Below are 18,405 nucleotides of genomic sequence, written 5' to 3' on the forward strand. Positions count from 1 at the left end.
ATGGATGATTTTATTCTTTCCATTTAGCAGTCACAGTGAGATGTGAAAAAAGAGGATAAGTGGGGCGGGGGGGTTGGAGGTAGGTGGGGGTGTTGAGTTCACTGGGGAAGTATAACCAGCCTGGTGCAGGGGGCCAGGTGCTCCAAGTTTAATTCTGGAAAGAACAAGATGGGGGTAAGGCCCCAAGTGTAACAACTGATGACCACTTAGGCCCCTCCGTGTTCCATGCTTGTCAGAACCACACCTCTGTCTTAGGGAGGGCATTGTGGTGTGATCTGAAGCTGAATGGTGTGAACCTGGATTCACTGCAGAAATTCTTCCATGTGGTGCTGAATGCAGGATCTTGGAGGAGTTGGGAAATTAATATGACACTTCTGTAGTCCAAAGTCAGTTTGTTAAGTAGGAAGATTCATTATTGTTCCAAATTCTTTATCCTCCCCCATATTCAAGTCTGGCTATATAATTGGCTGGGCCCAGTAAAAAATGAAAACTTGGGGCTCCATGACAAAAATTTATTGGTAATCTTACACAGCTGACAACAGAGCATTCAGCCAAGGGTGGGGCCCTCCTGAGTATAGGGCCAGGTACGTCTGCATGGGTGGCACGTCCCTGAAGCTGGCCCTGCCTGTGTCCATGACCTTTGCATATGATTTTGCAGTTCTTCCTGCTGGAAGCAGCCCTGCTGATATAGGGTTCAGCCGTGTGACGGGATGTGTCCCCTGGAACGAGGGAGGACTTGTGAGTGTGTACTGAGACACTGAGAGTAACTGGACATTTCTTCTTCCTTTCTTGCACTTCTGACATCACCAAGGCCAGCCCACTGGTGCAAGGAGCATGGGAGGCATGAGATACAGCCCTTAGCCTACCTGTAGCCCAGAGCCAAACCCACTAGGTGACGTGACACCCAGTCAACCTCTAGATGCATGAACAAATATAACTGTTGTTTTAAGCCACTGGATTTTGGAGTGATTTGTTATACAGCATTATTATGGCAATAGGTAGCTGATACTACTATAAGCATCTCCCATTTTTATAAGGTGGAGGGGGAATCTTTTTATTTTTTAAGAGATTTCATTCTGTGGCAGAGATCAGCCATTTGCTGACTCTACAAATTTATAAATAGACACTTTCAAACTCTGTCCCAATTTCTTTGACCTAAGAGGAGGCTACTAAGTGCATTTATATACCAGAACTTGGAGAAAGACTCATGTCACTTTGGAGCACAAAATTTGTCATGCATTAACTATGTGGAAGAGTGGCAAAGATGATGTCTTTTCTGTAATCACTGGCACTCCCTGCCACGAGGGAGTTGCTTGATTTCCAGTCCTTTTAGCTGTTAGTGTATTTCTTCCTGCAGGGCTCTGGAGGGAATGGTGTATTTTCATGGAGAGACATACTACTGAGAAAAGCGATGCAGAAACTCAGAGGCAGTTGTGTGGAATGCCTTGGAGAGATCATCCTTGGCTCAAAAGTTTTCCAGATGAGAATTCTCTGTGGCTTGGGGAATGTCCAAGGCATGACAATACTGCTTACCTTTCTTGAATGACTACTGTGTGCCTTTAAAAGGATTGACTCTTTTAATCCTCACAACGTCTATGAAGTAGCCACGATTAACAGCCCCAGTTAACAGGTGAGGAAATCAGGCTTAGAGAGTTTCGATACATGTTTCCTGGAGTGTTTTAGGTCATAAGTTGGTAGAACTGGGATTTGAAGGCAAGTCTGTTTGGACACAGTCCACAGTTTCATTCTCCACATTGAAGGAGAAATTGTCAGTTCTCTCTGAAACACAGTCCTTAAGGACCACCACTACAGCAATATTGCTCAGCTATTTTAAAGGGAAGATACAAATACCAAAGCTCCAGAAGGCCTCAGGGACCCTATCATATGGTTAGCTCACCGTGATGGGGCCAAGCGGATCTCTTTAAGGCTCTTTTCTAATTCTATTTAATTTCTTGGTGGAATTGTTCACCCCTGGAGGGAATGTTTGAAGAAAAGTAAAAATATCCTGGAACAGAACTTGCAACTAGTTCAGAAACTGTGTCTCATGTATAATTTATTTTCTGCCTTCTGTGGCAGACTCCTTGTTAGTCAAAGGGAAAGGGGGGACATTTTACTCGCTGTGTGGATAATGGTGCTGTCACAGGGTTGCTGAACCAGAAGCTGGAGGAAGAGCTCTGTCCTCATTTCACTCCACTCCCAAACTGCAGCTGGAGAAACCAAGGACTTCACGACAGCTGCCTTACACACTATTGTTGTTCAGTTGCTAAGTTGTTCCGCTTCTTTGCAACCTCATGAACTGCAGCACACTAGGCTTCCCACAGGGGCCCTGGCTTTTCACTCTAATCTGGGGGAGCTGGTTGACCCTATCCTTATTAGGTCTCCATTGCCATGTGATAGCTGCTCGTGTCAACCATGATTTATATTTCTTGTAAGTCCTTGAGTGATCTGGTAGTTCCACTGATCTTGGCTGGGCTTGTGGGGAGACGAAGGTGTTCTTCTGGTCTTGGCTGGGCCTCATTCATCTATCTGCCTGCAGTCAGCAGGCTGTAAGCTAGTCTAGGATGCCCTCAGCGGGGGTGGGTCATCTCATTTTCCAGAGACTATTCCAGACTTTTTCTTGTGGTGTCATAGAGAAGCAAGAGAAGTAGAAATACACAAGCATTTTTTCAAGCTTGGTTTTCATCAAATCCTGCGCTCAGTTGTGCTCAGTTGTGTTCAACTCTTTCAACTGCATGGACTGCAGTCTGATAGGCTCCTCTGTCCATGGGATTTTCCAGGCAAGAACACTGGAGCAGGTTGCCATTTCCTCCTCCAGGGGATCTTCCTGGCCCCAGGAATTGAACCCATGTCTCCTCTGTCTCCTGCATTGGCAGGTGGATTCTTTACCACTGAGCCACCTGGGAAGCCCGCATCAAATCTTCTAGTGTCTTATTATTGGCTAAAGCAAGTCACATGGCCAAGCCCAGGGTCACAGTGGAAGGGATTACAGAGTTCCAAGGCAATGAGCTTGGATACAGGGAGGCCATTAATTGGTGCCATGACAGTGAAAAGTGTTAGTCACTCAGTCATGTTGAACTCATTGTAACCTTATGGACTGTAGCTCACCAGGCTCCTCTGTCCATGGAATTCTCCAATACTGGAGTGGGTAGCCATTCCCTCCTCCAGGGGATCTTACCAACTCAGGGGTGGAACCCGGATCTCTTGCATTGCAGGCAGATTCTTTACTGTCTGAGCCACCAGGGAAGCCCAGTTGGTGCCATAAATGCCATCACATCCATGCTGCTGCTGCTGCTGCTAAGTTGCTTCAGTCGTGTCCGACTCTGTGTGACCCCATAGATGGCAGCCCACCAGGCTCTTCTGTCCCTGGGATTCTCCAGGCAAGAACACTGGAGTGGATTGCCATTTCCTTCTCCAATGCATGAAAGTGAAAAGTGAAAGTGAAGTCTCTCAGTCATGTCTGACTCTTAGTGACCCCATGGACTGCAGCCTACCAGGCTCCTCCATCCATGGGATTTTCCAGGTAAGAGTACTGGAGTGGGGTGCCATTGCCTTCTCCAATCATATCCCTACTACTTAATTATTTTATAAACTAGAAGTTTGTACTTTTTTGGTCACTTTTATCAAATTCACTCTCACTCTTCTGATAATCAAAAATCTGATCTCTTTTTGTTAGTTTTTTGTTGTTGTTCTTACTGTTTTGTTTTTAGATTACACATGAAAATGAGATCCTACAGTATTTATCTTTCTCTGTTTGACTTATTTCACTTAGCACAATGCCCTCAAGTTCCATCATGTTGTCACAAGTGGCAGAATTTCCTTCTTTTTGTGGTTGAATAACTGTGGTGTTGGAGAAGGCTCTTGAGAGTCCCTTGGACTGCAAGGAGATCCAACCAGTCCATCCTAAAGGAGATTAGTCCTGGGTGTTCACTGGAAGGACTGATGTTGAAGCTGAAACTCCAATACTTTGACCACCTTATGCAAAGAGCTGACTCATTTGAAGAGACTCTGATGCTGGGAAAGATTGAGGGCAGGAGGAGAAGGGGACAACAGATGATGAGCTGGTTGAATGGGATCACCAACTCAATGGACAGAAGTTTGGGTAAACTCTGGGAGTTGGTGATGGACAGGGAGGCCTGGCGTGCTGCAGTCCATGGGGTCACAAAGAGTTGGACACAACTGAGCGACTGAACTGAAATGAATATTCCATTATAAACATATATCCTGGAGGAGGGCATGGCAACCCTTTCCAATATTCTTGCCTGGAGAATCCCTGTGGACAGAGGAGCCTGGTGGACTAGAGTCCATGGGGTCGCAAAGAGTCAGACATGACTGAGCGACTAAGCATATAAACATATATACTGCAACTGCTTTATCTGTTCATCTGTCAGTGGACATTCTGGTTGTTTCCGTGTCTTGGCTATTGTTAAAAATGCTGAACATGGAGGGTGCAGGTATCTCTTCAACATAGTGTTTTTATTTCCTTTTGGATACATACCCAGAAGTGGAATTGCTGGAGCTCACTCATGTGATAGCTGCATTTTTAACTTTTTGAGAACCCTCCAGACTGTTTTTCATTGTGGATGCGCCAGTTGACAGTCCCACCAACAGTACACAAGGGTTCCCTTTTCTCCGCATCCTCTCTAACATTTGCTATCTCATCTTTTCTGATGCTAGTCCTTCTAACAGGAGTAAAGTGATATCTTATCCCTTCCCTTCAGAAATATGGTAGATTGACGGCAAGGTCAGCTAGCTCACAGGTCTGGTCCCAGAGCCCTTGTGTACTCCCTTTGCATTTTGTTGTCTTGGTCTGTAGGAGCTGGTAACCTTGCTCACCTTTTACAGAGCTTCTGTTGACTCTAGAAATCAGTATCTATGAGTCACTCACCAAGAATGACCATCACGTAGTTTCCCCTGTAGTCTCCACGGACCACGTAGACCAGAAAAAAGAGGCCAGTCAACTTACCGAATTCATTAGCAAAGCAGATTCTCGAAGGCTGACCTAAGCAGACTTATGGATTCTCAGTAGTTCTGCTATGAGAAGTCACAAGTCATTGACCGTACTGACAGGGGTCATTTGGTTTTCTGCTGCACCTTCTCCCTTGTTTAATATACAAAGAAACTCCACGTACTGTAGGATGTGATGGAGGCAGGAAAGCGGTTTACAGGTCTGAGTGTGAGTAAAAGATACAAGGGAGCCCGCTCTGTCTGAGAGGAGCGCGTCTGGGCTGAGGGTGGGGTGGGAGAGGACCCTGCCTCACAGAGGTGTCTGGGGACCCAGGCTCCTCCTGCCTTCGGAGCTCTGCCATCATTAAGGCATTTTCTTGTCCATGTGGTTCATGAGGGCATCACACCATGATGTCATTTCAAGCAACAGGGTGGAGGGATAACAGGAAAAGGGCTACTTCAGAGAAGGACAGGACCTGGAAGCTGTGCACATCACTTCCACTGAATTCACCAGCCAGATCGTAGGCAAATGGCCATATCTGGTCTTTTCTGCGGGGTGGGCATGGGGGTTGCTATATGCTTAGCTTCAGATCAGGGATTTTATTTCGGAGAGCAGGGGGAATGGATGGTAGAGGATAGCTGCCTTGGTCTCTGGGAGAAATTCATTCAGCAGAGTGGTCAGTGCAGGGCACCCAGCCACTGTCGGGCATCCCGGAACTCCAAGGGCAGTGTGACGTGGGCAAAGGGGATGGGGGCAGAGAGACTCAGTATTAGAGGTTGAGGTGACATCTGGTGGTACCCGGAGGAGCCTGGACATGGTGGGGGTAGAGAAAGGAGGCAGGGAGTCCTGGGTATTGGCCTTGATGAGCTCCAGTGAGAGCAGTCTGAATTTCTTCATTCATTCAAGCAGAATTCATTTAGACCTGCTGCGTATGGAGTTCCGTGTTGTGTGCTGATGATTGTTTGTGTGTGTGTATATCTATGAGATGTGTTATTTGTGAAGACATCAGTCCAGCTCATTTTTTCTCTGATTTCCTGCCTAAGTCTGAAACCTCTGATCTCACATTGCCTCGAATCACAGTCACTCATATACCTTGTCTTCCATGGTTGATTCTTGAAGGCAGGGATCATGTCCTCCTAATTTTTGTGTCTGCTGTGTTGCCTAGCATGGTGTCTGATTCATGTTAATTAGCTAAATGGATTAGTGAGCATGAGCCCAGCAACCACACAATGGCTTGGATTGTTATTTTCTTAATGTATGCAGTAGAATTATCACTGCTGAGCATGGGATTAAGGCAAGTGAAGGAGACCAAAGAAAGGTCTGTGGCAGGTGTGACAGGCTTTGTCTTGTCAGAGCATCCCTCACTTGCCAGAGCATCCCACTGAGCACAAGAATGGATGTTTTGGGTTGGCCAAAAAGTTTGTTCAGGTTTGTCCATTATACTTTCTAGAAAACCCAAACGAGTTTATTGGCCAACCCGATGATTAGCAGGCTCGTTCTCAACCTTGGCTGCACACTGGAATCACTTGGGGAGCTTAAAAAGTACTGTTCCTGGATCCCACCCCCAGCGTTTCTCTTTCAGTGTTCTGGAACACAGCCTGGGCATTGGCAGGGGTGGAGGGGGTGTTGGAAAAGCTCCCTAGGTGATTCTAATGTGTAGCGAAGCTCCAAATCACTGAGTTGAAGGGTAGACCAGGCTTTGGCAATGCAGGTGAGGAGGCATTTTCTCTTGCTTGGTCCCCCAGAGTATGATTTAGAGAGCTGTAATTTTCTAAATGGTACCAGAGTAAAAGCAATAATTTACCAGTGGGTGCCCAGGTGGACTAAAGGAGTGAGGGCCTAACTTCCTGCTTCCTGGGAGATGCTCAACCCAGTGGGAGACGCCTTGCGAGTAACGGGCAGACAACTTGTTTTTCTCCGTGCGAGCTTTGCTTCTAGCTGCTGCCTTTTCCAAAATGCGATAAGCGAAAATTCTGGTTTTCAATCCCCGAAATGCTCACCCTTCCAGATACTCATTCTTGCCCTTTCCAAACTGCTGAAAAAGCAAGAAACATTTCTGGGTCACGTTTCTGGGCCACAAAATGTACCAGTGTTACCAAATCCTAATGGTCTCTGATTCCCTGAGGTTGCTGCCCAGTCTCTGTCTCTCCCTACAGTTAGAACCGAGTACCAGCCTCCGCCCAGGCAGGGCCCACAGGGAGAGCCCTGAGACTCAGAAGAGAACTCCTCTGGGCTCCCCAGCTTGTGCTGAATTGATTCCCATGCTCCAGATGCATCTGCTCCCCACGGAATAGCTGTATTGCTGCATTATCATGCTGGCTCCATTCGCAACTTCTATGGGATTTGTTATTCTTTAAGAGATTTGGGGCATCGGGCCTCCTCCAGCACAATTTCACTGACTCTGATTCCTAAGCTGTCTCTACGGCACAGACAATTACAAAACACATGGGGTTTTGTTTCATTAGGATAAGACCAGCCAATAGACAAGAAAATGCACTGAATACGTGAAATGTGCTATACAAATGCAAAGTGCCATTATTACAAAGGGACAGAAAAGCCATACTGTTCCCTTTCTGTGTCTGCCACATGGTCCAAGCAGTGATGAAATTCTGGAAGACAATGGTCCCCGATTATAGCACAGGGAGGTGGGCGGGCAACACACAGGAAAAACAGCTCTGCTATTGTGGCCTTCCTCGTGGTGACATCACTGCCCTTACCACTCAGCGCATCAGCACAAAGTGGTGCCGGTGTTGCTGGTGTCCTGGTAGGAACTGAATAAGGGAGCACTTAAGCAAGATCCCCGCTCTCGGGAATGTATACACTGTGCAGATGACGTCAGCAGGATGGACTGATTAAATGAGCAACAACGCCTCTCCTGTGAGGGTCTGTATAATTCTCTTTGTATAAACTATCACACACGTATAACTGTGCTATTTCAAATGCTTTTTGATAGTGTTGATGCCAACTGTTAATAGAAACCAAAAACGAGGGACCTTGGATTGTTGTTGAGTATTTGACATTTAAGTTATTCAGTTATTGACGAAATACTTCAAGCCCCAATATTGTGAACTTGAAAGGAATGCAGTGTGGGAGGGCAAAGTCAGAAGGACGATTCTTTATAAAATGTTTGTTTTCCTTAGTCAACTATAATGTTGATGAGGGCAGGGCCCTTGTTTCTTGTTCCCTGCTTACCTGACCTAGAAAACAGTACCTTTTCAGTAATTCTTTGCTGGCAGAATGGCTGGATATGCTCTGTACTTTTCCCACAGTCTTGGATTTATTCTTACATCAACTCTGTGAGGTGGAGATGGGGACCTGAGACCCGAGGGCTAACATCACTCAGGTGGGGAGTGCTGGGTCTGGATTGAAATCCAGCTCTATTTTCAAACGCCTGCCCTTTCTAGTAGTTTTTATGTCTCCATGCACTAGGGATTAAAAGCATGTTTCTCTGCATTTCCCAGGACAGTTCCATACATGGCATTTGCAGAGCACACTTGGATACTGCCCTCTGACCACCGGCATTTATCCGTTCAGGCAATCCCCTGTCAGCCACAAGCACGTGTGTGCCCTGCCTTTCTCTAGTCTGACTACCAGAAAGAGGCAAAGGTGTCAACAGGGTGGGCTTCTCCTGAGGCCTCTCTCCTTGGCTTGACTTCTTCTTGCTTCCTCACCTGGTCATCCCTCTGTGTGTCTGTGTCCTAGTGCCTTCTTCTTATAAGGACACCAGTCATATTGGATCAGGGTCCACTGTAATGACCTGGTTTAACCTCAACTGTGGCTTCCCGGATGCCTCAGTGGTAAAGAATCTACTTGCCAATGCAGGAGACACAGGAGATGTGGGTTCAGTCCCTGAGTACGGAAGATCCCCTGGAGGAGGAAATGGCAACCTGCCCCAGTATCCTTGCCTGGGATACTCCATGGACAGAGGAGCCTGGCAGGGTGCAGTCCATGCGATCCCCAAGAGTCGGACACAACTGAGCAACTGAGCACACACACGTACACACACCCATTGATTTAAAGACTTACATCCCCAAATCCAGTCACATTCTGATCTGATTGCTGGGAGTTAGGACTTTTAACATATGAATTTTGAGGGGAAACACAATTCAACCTGTCACAGGATCCATATGGATACTAGGGAAGAGTTTTTATGGCAACGACATTCCCTTGGTTAGGAGCAGTGATTGGCCTTCCCTTGAATTCTGTTCCTTGACAAATAGCAGAGTGAAAGGTGAGCCCCTGGGTTTAGATTTCTGGAGCATTTTCTTATCACGCACAAGTGTTATCCAGGGAAAGAGAAGGCAAGACTGATTCTTTCTGTTGGATTTTATTGCATGTTTATCAGAATAAAAAGCTAGCTTGTTCTGAGCAAAGCCTGTGAAGAAGTGCTCCCATCATTCTTCAGGAGAGATGCTCCAAACAGAAAGAACAGGGCCTGGCCTCTTCGAACTGTCACACCCCTTGCAGGGAGCAGCGTGTGGAGCCAGTCATCCAAACATAGAGAGTTGACTCAGCACACACTGGACAAGGCTGGGGTCGTTCATCATTCTAATTAGCTTTGGCTCCTTTCTCCTCAGCAGGCCCAGGGTCAGGACCAAATCCACGTATGCATTGTGAGCATTTACAGAAGGGCCAGTTACTGAGGATGGCTGAAGTTATATAATTATTGCAACTATTTTTTGTTTGTAGGACATCCTTTCCCAGGAGATCCCAGGCACTTCCCTGCCCAGCGGCTGTCACTTGGTAGCAGGACAGCGTGACCCCTTGCAGAGCTGGAGGAAGTCATAAAGAACACTGCCCACCATAGTGCCCTGCAGGCTGCAACAAAAAACTCACTATATGCACAGCTCTTGGGAAGGCTGAAGCAATGTAGAGAGTGACAAGGGGGCTTGGGTGTTTTCTTTGCTGGAGGAGGTGAGCTTACCTAGACTTTGAAGATTGGTCTTTAGTGACTTAGGGAAAATTTTTTCCACGACAACAATGTTTATGAAATTACTGTATGTGGCCTAGAATATGCCAGATGTCGTCGTGCAAAGCACTTGCCTGAGTCATCTCACTTAATGCTCATCTCTGTGGATGCCATTCTGACGTAGGCATCACTTTGGTCCCCTTTCACCAATGAGCGTATTGAGGGCAGAGGGATTAAGGAACTGAAGGCAGGACATGCAAAGCCAGGATTTGAATCTAGGTCATCTTACCCCTGGGCTCAGTCGTAAAGAATCCACCTGCCAGTGCAGGAGACTCAAGTTCAATCCCTGAGTCGAGAAGATGCCCTGGAGAAGGAAATGGCAACCCACTCCAGTAATCTTACCTGTGAAATCCCATGGACAGAGGAGTCTGGCGGGCTACAGGATCCTGAAAGAGTCAGACACTCTGTGGGTTTTCTTCATTAATGATTTTAATTGTAGAAGTTGTATCTCCTTGTTTTAACTAGAAAATGATGCTCAGTTAATTCAAAGTAAATATTAATAAGCTCCCAACTCCTCTCTATTCCTGACTCTCTGACATAACTAATGTTAAAAGCTCGGGTCTCTGCTCCTACTTCCCTGCACAAACACAGGCAAGTGCACATAAGCACACACACATACGTACGTGTACATTCCCTCGGAGTTGGCCTTTTGCCTTTTTCCCCCAATAATTGAAAAAAATTTTTTCCGTAACTTTTCCCCCACATACCCTTTTATTATGGACAACCCTCTAGATCAGCAGAGTACTATAGATCTATCTGTTTTAAGAATAATCACAAACTCTCATAGTATTCCACAGTGCAAGTGAAAGTCACTTAGTCGTGTCCGACTCTTTTTGACCCTATGGACCTTACAGTCCATGGACTTCTCCAGGCCTGCTGGAGTGGACAGCCTTTCCCTTCTCCAGGGGATCTTCCTAACCCAGGAATTGAACCTAGATCTCCTGCAATGTGGGCAGATTCTTTACCAGCTGAGCCACAAGGGAAGCCCAAGAATGCTGGCGTGGTGTAGCCTATCCCTTCTCCAGCGGATCTTCCCGACCCAGGAATCTAACTGGGATCTCCTGCATTGCAGGCGGATTCTTCACCACAGTCCACCCACTTTGTTCAGTCATGTTCATATTTGTGGACTTTCTGTTTCTTTTCAGTTTTGTTGATTTGGCCTATATTAGTAACCCTGCAATAAATACCTTTGTGTGTTTATATCGCAGGAGTGAGATTGTCAGGTTAAAGAGGATATGAATTTGTACTCTAAAAAATTTGCCAAATTACTTTCCCAAAAAGGTTGTGGTCGGGAAGTTGTTCTCACAGACCCGAGCTTCTCAGTCTGGGCAGCACATTGAAGTCTCCTGGAGAGCTTTTAAATTCTGGGTGCAGAGGCTCCACCCATAAGAGTGTCTCACTGAATTAGCCAAGGGGGCGTGGGCAGTGGTGTTTGCCAGAGCTGCTCAGGGGCTTCTCACGGTCCGCCAGAGTGGAGGGCTTCTGAGAGCGATCCTCGCAGACTCCAGGGTCCTTTCTTCCCTCTCACTTCCCTGTCTCTCCCCTCATCCCTTCCTCCCTCCTTGAGGCCCTCTCCTCGAAGGTCAGGGGAATTTTTGCCGGAAGCTGCAGGTAATATCCTTCCCCCAGCAGCCTCCTTCTAGTCACTGCCCTGGTCCCGCAGAAACACACTGGTTGGAAGGGCTGACGTTAGCGCTTGCAGCACATCCCCTCTGGAGAGCCTTCAGGACCTTTGAGAGCCTTCCAGCTCATGCCGATTTGGAACGCTGTCTCTGGGAGAGAAGGGGCTGTGCATCACTTCTCTTTCAGGACCAGAAAGAGGATGTGCTGCCCTCCTGCTACATAGGTGATGTCATTTTCATCCCGCAGTCTACAGACCTTCTGTTCTTCCACCTGCATCCCACGCCTTATCCCCTGCAGTATGTGTACCGGCGCGACCCACACGGCTGCCTCCAGAACAGCAGCCCAAGCCCTCACCCCCCTGGAGTTTCACAGACCACCGGCAAAAGCCAAAGCTGTTTAACTTCAGCCTCTTTCGTGCCTGATTGGCACACAGCTCTTCACTGCCATCCACTGCTCACCTTGAGTCAGAATGGGTAGAATGCCCCACGGGCTGCTGTGGGGAGCTTCAGAGCAGCGGTGACTCAGGTGTTTTATACACAGCGGTGTGTGTGTGTCTTTGGCGGGGGGCTGGGGTGTGGGAGTGCCTGGTGCTTACCTAGTTCTGCTGAAATGCCCGCAGGGTGCTGACCCAGCCCATGGGGGCTGGTAGAGTCCTGTAGCTGGCCACTGCCTTTGTCAGGCCCACATAATTATTAACCGTGATATCTAATGTTTGCCAAGTGCTCTGTTTTTCGAACTTGGCTGCACACTGGAATCCCTTGGGGAGTTTTAAGAAATTTTGATGCCCGGTTCTGTCTCCAGAGATTCTGACTTAATTGGTTTGGCATAAATCCTGGGAGTCAGGATTTTTAAAACCTCCCCCCGCCACCAGGTGATTGTAATACACAGTCAAGTTTGAGACTCTTTGCCAGGCAGGGTTCAGCATTCAGGTTCACTACTGCATGAAAGTACCCTGTGTGGCCTGGCTGCTGTGGCCCAATGGGTCTTGGGGCCGACTTCCTCCCTGACCCTGCGCCTCCCCTCCCTACTGCAGGGCTGGGTAGGGGTGCACAGACACCTACCTGGTCCTTTCAGTTCAGTTCAGTTCAGTTCAGTTGCTCAGTCGTGTCCAACTCTTTGCGACCCCATGAATCGCAGCATGCCAGGCCTCCCTGTCCATCACCAACTCCCGGAGTTCACTCAGACTCACGTCCATCGAGTCAATGATGCCATCCAGCCATCTCATCCTCTGTCGTCCCCTTCTCCTCCTGTCCCCAATCCCTCCCAGCATCAGAGTCTTTTCCAATGAGTCAACTCTTCGCATGAGGTGGCCAAAGCACTGGAGTTTCAGCTTTAGCATCATTCCTTCCAAAGAAATCCCAGGGCTGATCTCCTTCAGAATGGACTGGTTGGCCCTTAGCTCCCCCCAAATCTCCTAGTACCTCCAACAGTTGGCAAAGCCTTTCAGCTGCTGGGATGGGCAGGCTTTTAGAGGTCAGAGGTGTTTCCAGCTCCAAGAAGAAACAGGGCAGCAGTTTTCATGACTGCCTGAACCAAGGCCCTCTCTGCAGTGTTTCATAAAATGCTGAGGGCCTGGCCCCACTCTCTGAGTTTCCAATATAGTGGTGAGATTTGCACATAGAAACTTACAAAGAATTTTTTTTTTTTCCTTGGGGAAGGGAGAAATGTCAAATGAAAGGGAATGTTTCAAGAGTAAAATAATGAAAAATTCATATAGACGATCTTATTTACAAAGCAGAAACAGAGACAGATGTAAAGGACAAACAGATGGGTAGCAAGGGGGAAAGGGGAGTGGGATGAACTGGGAGATGGAGACTGATGTATGTACACTGTTGATACTAAGGCTTCCCTGGTGGCTCAGATGGTAGAGCGTCTGCCTGCAATGCAGAAGACCTGGGTTCGATCCCTGGGTCGGGAAGATTCCCTGGAGCACGAAATGGCAACCCACTCCGGTATTCTAGCCTGGAAAATTTCATGAACTGAGGAGCCTGGTAGGCTACAGTCCATGGGGTTGCAAAGAGTTGGACACCCCTGAGCAACTTCATTTCACTTCATAGAACAGAAAACTAATGAGAACCTACTGTATAGCACAGGGAACTCTACTCAGTGCTCTGTGGTGACCTAGATGGGAAGGAAATCCAAAAAAGAGGGGATATGAGTATATGTATAGCTGATTCACTTTGCTGTTCAGTAGAAACTAATGCGACACTGTAAAGCAACTATACTCCAATAAAATTTTTTTTAAAGAGTAGCATAATGAATACCTATAATGTAGTCTTTACCAAAAGTTATCACTCACCATGTTTGCTGTATCTGTTCTCCCCTCCCCCCAGGCATGTAGCTTTTTTTTTGCTGGACCATTTAGTTGCACATGTGATGACATTTTACCCCTGAATACTCTCTCCAGCATAACCACACTACCGTGATTACACCCAAGGCCATTGTCATCATAATGTTATCTATTGATAACTGTTGTCTGTAGTCACATTTCCTCTCTTTTCCCAATAAGTTCTTTATGGTTTTTAAAAAATATCCAGGACCCAGTCGGGTAGCGCACATAGCATTTAGTTGCCATATTTCCCACTTTCTCCTTTAATACGAAAGAGACTCTCCATTTTTTTTTTAATGACACTGACCTTTTTCGAAGCATCTCTGAATATGGGTAGTTTTTTAAAGTTCACCGGGCATTTCCAATGGGCAGCAGCGGGGTTGAGGAGCCTTGCACCAGAGGACTATGCAAGGTGATTTCCCCACAGGAAGGTTTATGTGGAGGATGCTGGAGGCTGCCCCTTCCTGCTTCTCAGTCTTCAGAGAGGGCTGCCCTGCTTGCTGTTTACAGCCTGCTGTGCAGAGCACAGCCCTGCCCCACGATGTTTATTTTTAATTGATCTGGAGTCACCAGCCCCTGTGATCACTGCCTTCTCTGGTTGCCCAGCATCCTCATCTCCTCCTTTCCTTTCTCTCCTAGCATCTCCAGAAGTGTTTTGTGGGCTGGATCTTCAGGGTCTAATTGCTTGATGCAGCCTCACCGAAGTGGGTGTGGCAGGGGTGTGTCTGATTTCTCCATCCGCAGCTGCAGTGGGTGGTGGAAAAGTCTCTACGGGGGGGGGGGGGGGGGGGTGGTTCTTCTGAGGCTGCCTGCTTCCCTGCTCTGACCACACCCAACTAAGCTCCATTCACTTTCCCTCTTCCTGCTCATTCTTCCTTTTTTTTTTTTGGCTGAACCTACCCATTCTTTAAAATTCAGCTCGTGTCACCATTTCTGGGTAGCCTTTGCTTCCTCCCTTGGTTGGGGTCTTGCCCCTTCTGCAGGGTCCTGCAGCCCCTGGGCTGATGTCTACCCTAGGGCTTACCAGGCAGCAATGCATTTCCCTCTCCCCGACTAGATCATGAGCTGCTGAAGGACAGGGGCCAAGTCTGTTGTAAATCAAACTCCCTAGACCCCAGCATGGTGCCTGCACCGTATGGGTGCTGAGTCAGCGTTCAGTGAGTGAATGGTAATGGAAGCTGGACCCAATTCTGACAATCCAGTAGTCACAGACTTCTGGGTTAGAATCCTAGAATGTTAGACCCTGAAGATCCAGCTGCCTTTGTGAATTCTGGTCCAGCTCCTTCCCTGAAGATAAATCAAAGTGCAGAAAGACAGAGATGCAGTGCCCCCAAAATGGCAGAGTGAAATCTAACTCTGTCCCCTCTTTGCCCTGAGTCCTTTCCCCCTCCACCCACCTTTATTTCATTGGGTTATTTATTCACTTCATATTTCCAAGTCCTGTTGACTTTCCATCATTCACAGATGGATAATCCTTCATATTATTGTCTACCGCAGTATCAACACTCCAGTTGGCTATCTCTCCCTTCTGACCATGGGAAAGAGAAGTCCGTTTTAATGGGAGTATAAACAAGATGTAATCAGGAGAGTAGATTTGTTGGATGAAAACCAACAATCACAAAACCACTCCTCAATCTAGAATAAAGGCTCTGTGCTTCTTTGGAACATCACAGGGACCCCATCTACTGAAGTGGACAAGTGATAGTTTACCATCAAGTTTGTAGACACAGTTTTTATTTTCTCCTTTCTCCTGGTGGAATTGGCCAACCAGCAGTGGGAGTCCAGTTGTGCTGGCTGTGGTACAGCTGCCTGTAATACACTCAGACTCTCAGGCCCCATCGAGATCTACAGGATCCTGGTCTGGGTTTTAACAAGATCTCCAAGGCGTCTGGATGCACATTATTTTGAGCAGCACGACTGAGACCCCGATTGTCAGATAGAGAGCTGACTGGCTACACTGTTCTTCAGTATTCTCTGAGCGCCTGCGTGTAGCCTTGAAGGAAGGAGCAGCAGGCATGAACACCTTGCCCCGTAAATTTGCCTGCCCCACCTCGTCAGTTCCCCTCTGCTGACTCAGTACCCCGCTGGCCTCGCCCTACAGGGGGTCCTCACTGCTTGCAGCTGGCCCCTGAATTATCCCTACACCACCTCTGTCACACTGCCTCACTGGTTGCAAGTGGCTTTCTCCACTGTCCTTCAGTGTCCAGACTGCTCTGCCATTTCTCAACAGTGGCCACTTTCGCTCGTGAGTAGATGGAGCCCAGCAGCGCCAGGTTCCTGTCTCTTTCCTGCTCTGCTTTCCATCTTCGTCTCTCAGAGCCTTCTCTACCTCCGGGGCCCCTCTCTACTCCTTCCGTGGGTTCCCTTGATTCAGTCTCCTTCTGACTCAGTCTGGAGCATATCCAAATTAGTTCCCTCTTTCCGGAGTACCTTCTTTCTCTCTCATTGCGATCCAACTCTTTTCCCCCTCACCTCTAAACACATCTAGTCTGCCTTGTTCTAAACAATTTCACTGACCTTGGTAACCCTTCATATTGCCAGCCCACACATTTCTTCTTTCGATTCTTGCCAAATTCTGGGAAGTCATCAACACCCCTTGCCTACACTTCCTCACTCCTACTTATCTCTGAATTCCTTGCAATTTGCCAGATGCTTCTGTCATTCAGTTGAAAATGGTATCTTGAAGGTCACCAATGATGTCACAAATCCAGTCGATCGACTTCTTCATTCCTACGTCCTTGACTTTTCTGTAGTGTGGCATTACTGGACACTCCTTCTTTTTGACTTCCTGACACTAGACCCTCTTAATTTTCTTTCTGTCTTGTGTCCACTCATCTCTAACTCCTTTTTGACTCCTCTTCCCTCACACTCCAAATGCAGCCGTTCATTCGTGTTCTGCCTTTGACCTTGTTTTCTTCCTGCTCTATACTAGGAGTTCCAGTCAACAGTCTATGGGTTATATATGGCCTGCCAATTTGTTTTGTTTAACCCTTTTAATATTTTAAGAATCTGAAAATTTCATACAAAAATCTGGATTTTCAGCTTCTTTTGGGAAAATAATTGCAAGGGACCTGGCAGTATTGGAACCGTACCCCTCAAGGCAACAATCAGCTGAAGTGAGATAGTGATGACGCCTTCAGATGGTAAGTGCGTTTTTCAGTTCATTTCCACTCCAATCACTCCCCCACCTGCTTACCCCTATATACATTTGAGTGTAAGATTCTGCTTTCTCTGAGCTCATCCCTCTCCAATGCTGGAGCGTCTATCATCATTCATCTTAGAGTGGCCCCTAAACCTATACCTTCTCTCCTGCTCTGTCTTCCTCTTGAATTCCAGGCAAGCATTTGAAGCCATCTATTGAGCATCTTTACCTGGTTCTACTCCTTGTACCTCAAGGAGTGCTAATGAATCACACTTCTCCACCTTTTTGGGTTGAACCAATTGAGAACAGACATGAGTCTAGATGAGGATGAAAATACAGTGTCCTATCCATCCAGCTCCATGGATGGTCAAGGTAGGATTCCAGCACCTTCAGATACCAAAGAGGGGTGGGCTCGAGGCTTGTGTTGCCATGCAAGCAGACTTTAGACGTTGGCCACATAAACCTACCACATGCTTGCAGGAGTGGAGGAAGAGAATGAATGAAGTTTAGGGACAGGCAGTCCCTAAAGCAAGAGAAGCCAGGCCACATACTTCCTCCCTAATACTTCCCTAAGATGTGGAAACTGTTGGTTGAATTCCTATTTTATGGGTTGGGGCAGAGAAAGGAATTGAAGGGCTCAGAGTTCTCCCTTTTGTCATCTGTCCATAAATTTACATCTACTTCTGCTTTATTGACTATGCCAAAGCCTTTGACTGTGTGGACCACAGCAATCTCTGGAAAATTCTTAAAGAGATGAGAATACCAGACCACCTGACCTGCCACCTGAGAAATCTGTATGCAGGTCAGGAAAAAACAGTCAGGACTGGACATGGAACAACAGACTGGTTGCAAATAGAGAAAGGAGTACGTCAAGGCTGTATGTTGTCACCCTGCTTATTTAACGTATATGCAGAGTGCCTCATGAGAAATGCTTGGCTGGATGAAACACAAGCTGGAATCAAGATTGCTGGGAGAAATATCAATAACCTCAGATATGCAGATGATGCCACCCTTGTGGTAGAAAGCAAAGAAAAACTAAAGAGCCTCTTGATGAAAGTGAAAGAGGAGAGTGAAAAAGTTGGCTTAAAACTCAACATTCGGAAAACTAAGATCATGACATCTGGTCCCATCAATTCATGGCAAATAGATGGGGAAACAGTGGAAACAGTGACAGACTTTATGTTTTGGGGCTCCAAAATCACTGCAGATGGTGACTGCAGCCATGAAATTAAAAGATTCTTGCTCCTTGGAAGAAAAGTTATGACCACTTTAGACAGCATATTCAAAAGCCGGGACATTACTTTGCCAACAATGGTCCGTCTAGTCCAAGCTATGGTTTTTCCAGTAGTCACGTACGGGTGTGAGTTGGACTATAAAGAAAGCTGAGCGCCGAAGAA

General features: G+C 47.1%; 1 protein-coding gene and 1 non-coding gene across 4 annotated transcripts in view; both read left to right on the forward strand.

The window, feature by feature from the left end:
* CNIH3 (cornichon family AMPA receptor auxiliary protein 3) overlaps positions 1-18,405 on the forward strand; it is a 150,619-nt gene that overhangs the window by 94,104 nt on the left and 38,110 nt on the right. The window lies entirely within an intron of this gene.
* TRNAC-GCA (transfer RNA cysteine (anticodon GCA)) lies at positions 13,384-13,455 on the forward strand. Its single transcript has one exon. It is a non-coding gene; the product is annotated as a tRNA-Cys (tRNA).

This window comes from Ovis canadensis, chromosome 12 (assembly GCF_042477335.2).
Source record: "Ovis canadensis isolate MfBH-ARS-UI-01 breed Bighorn chromosome 12, ARS-UI_OviCan_v2, whole genome shotgun sequence".
Classification (NCBI taxonomy): domain Eukaryota; kingdom Metazoa; phylum Chordata; class Mammalia; order Artiodactyla; family Bovidae; genus Ovis; species Ovis canadensis.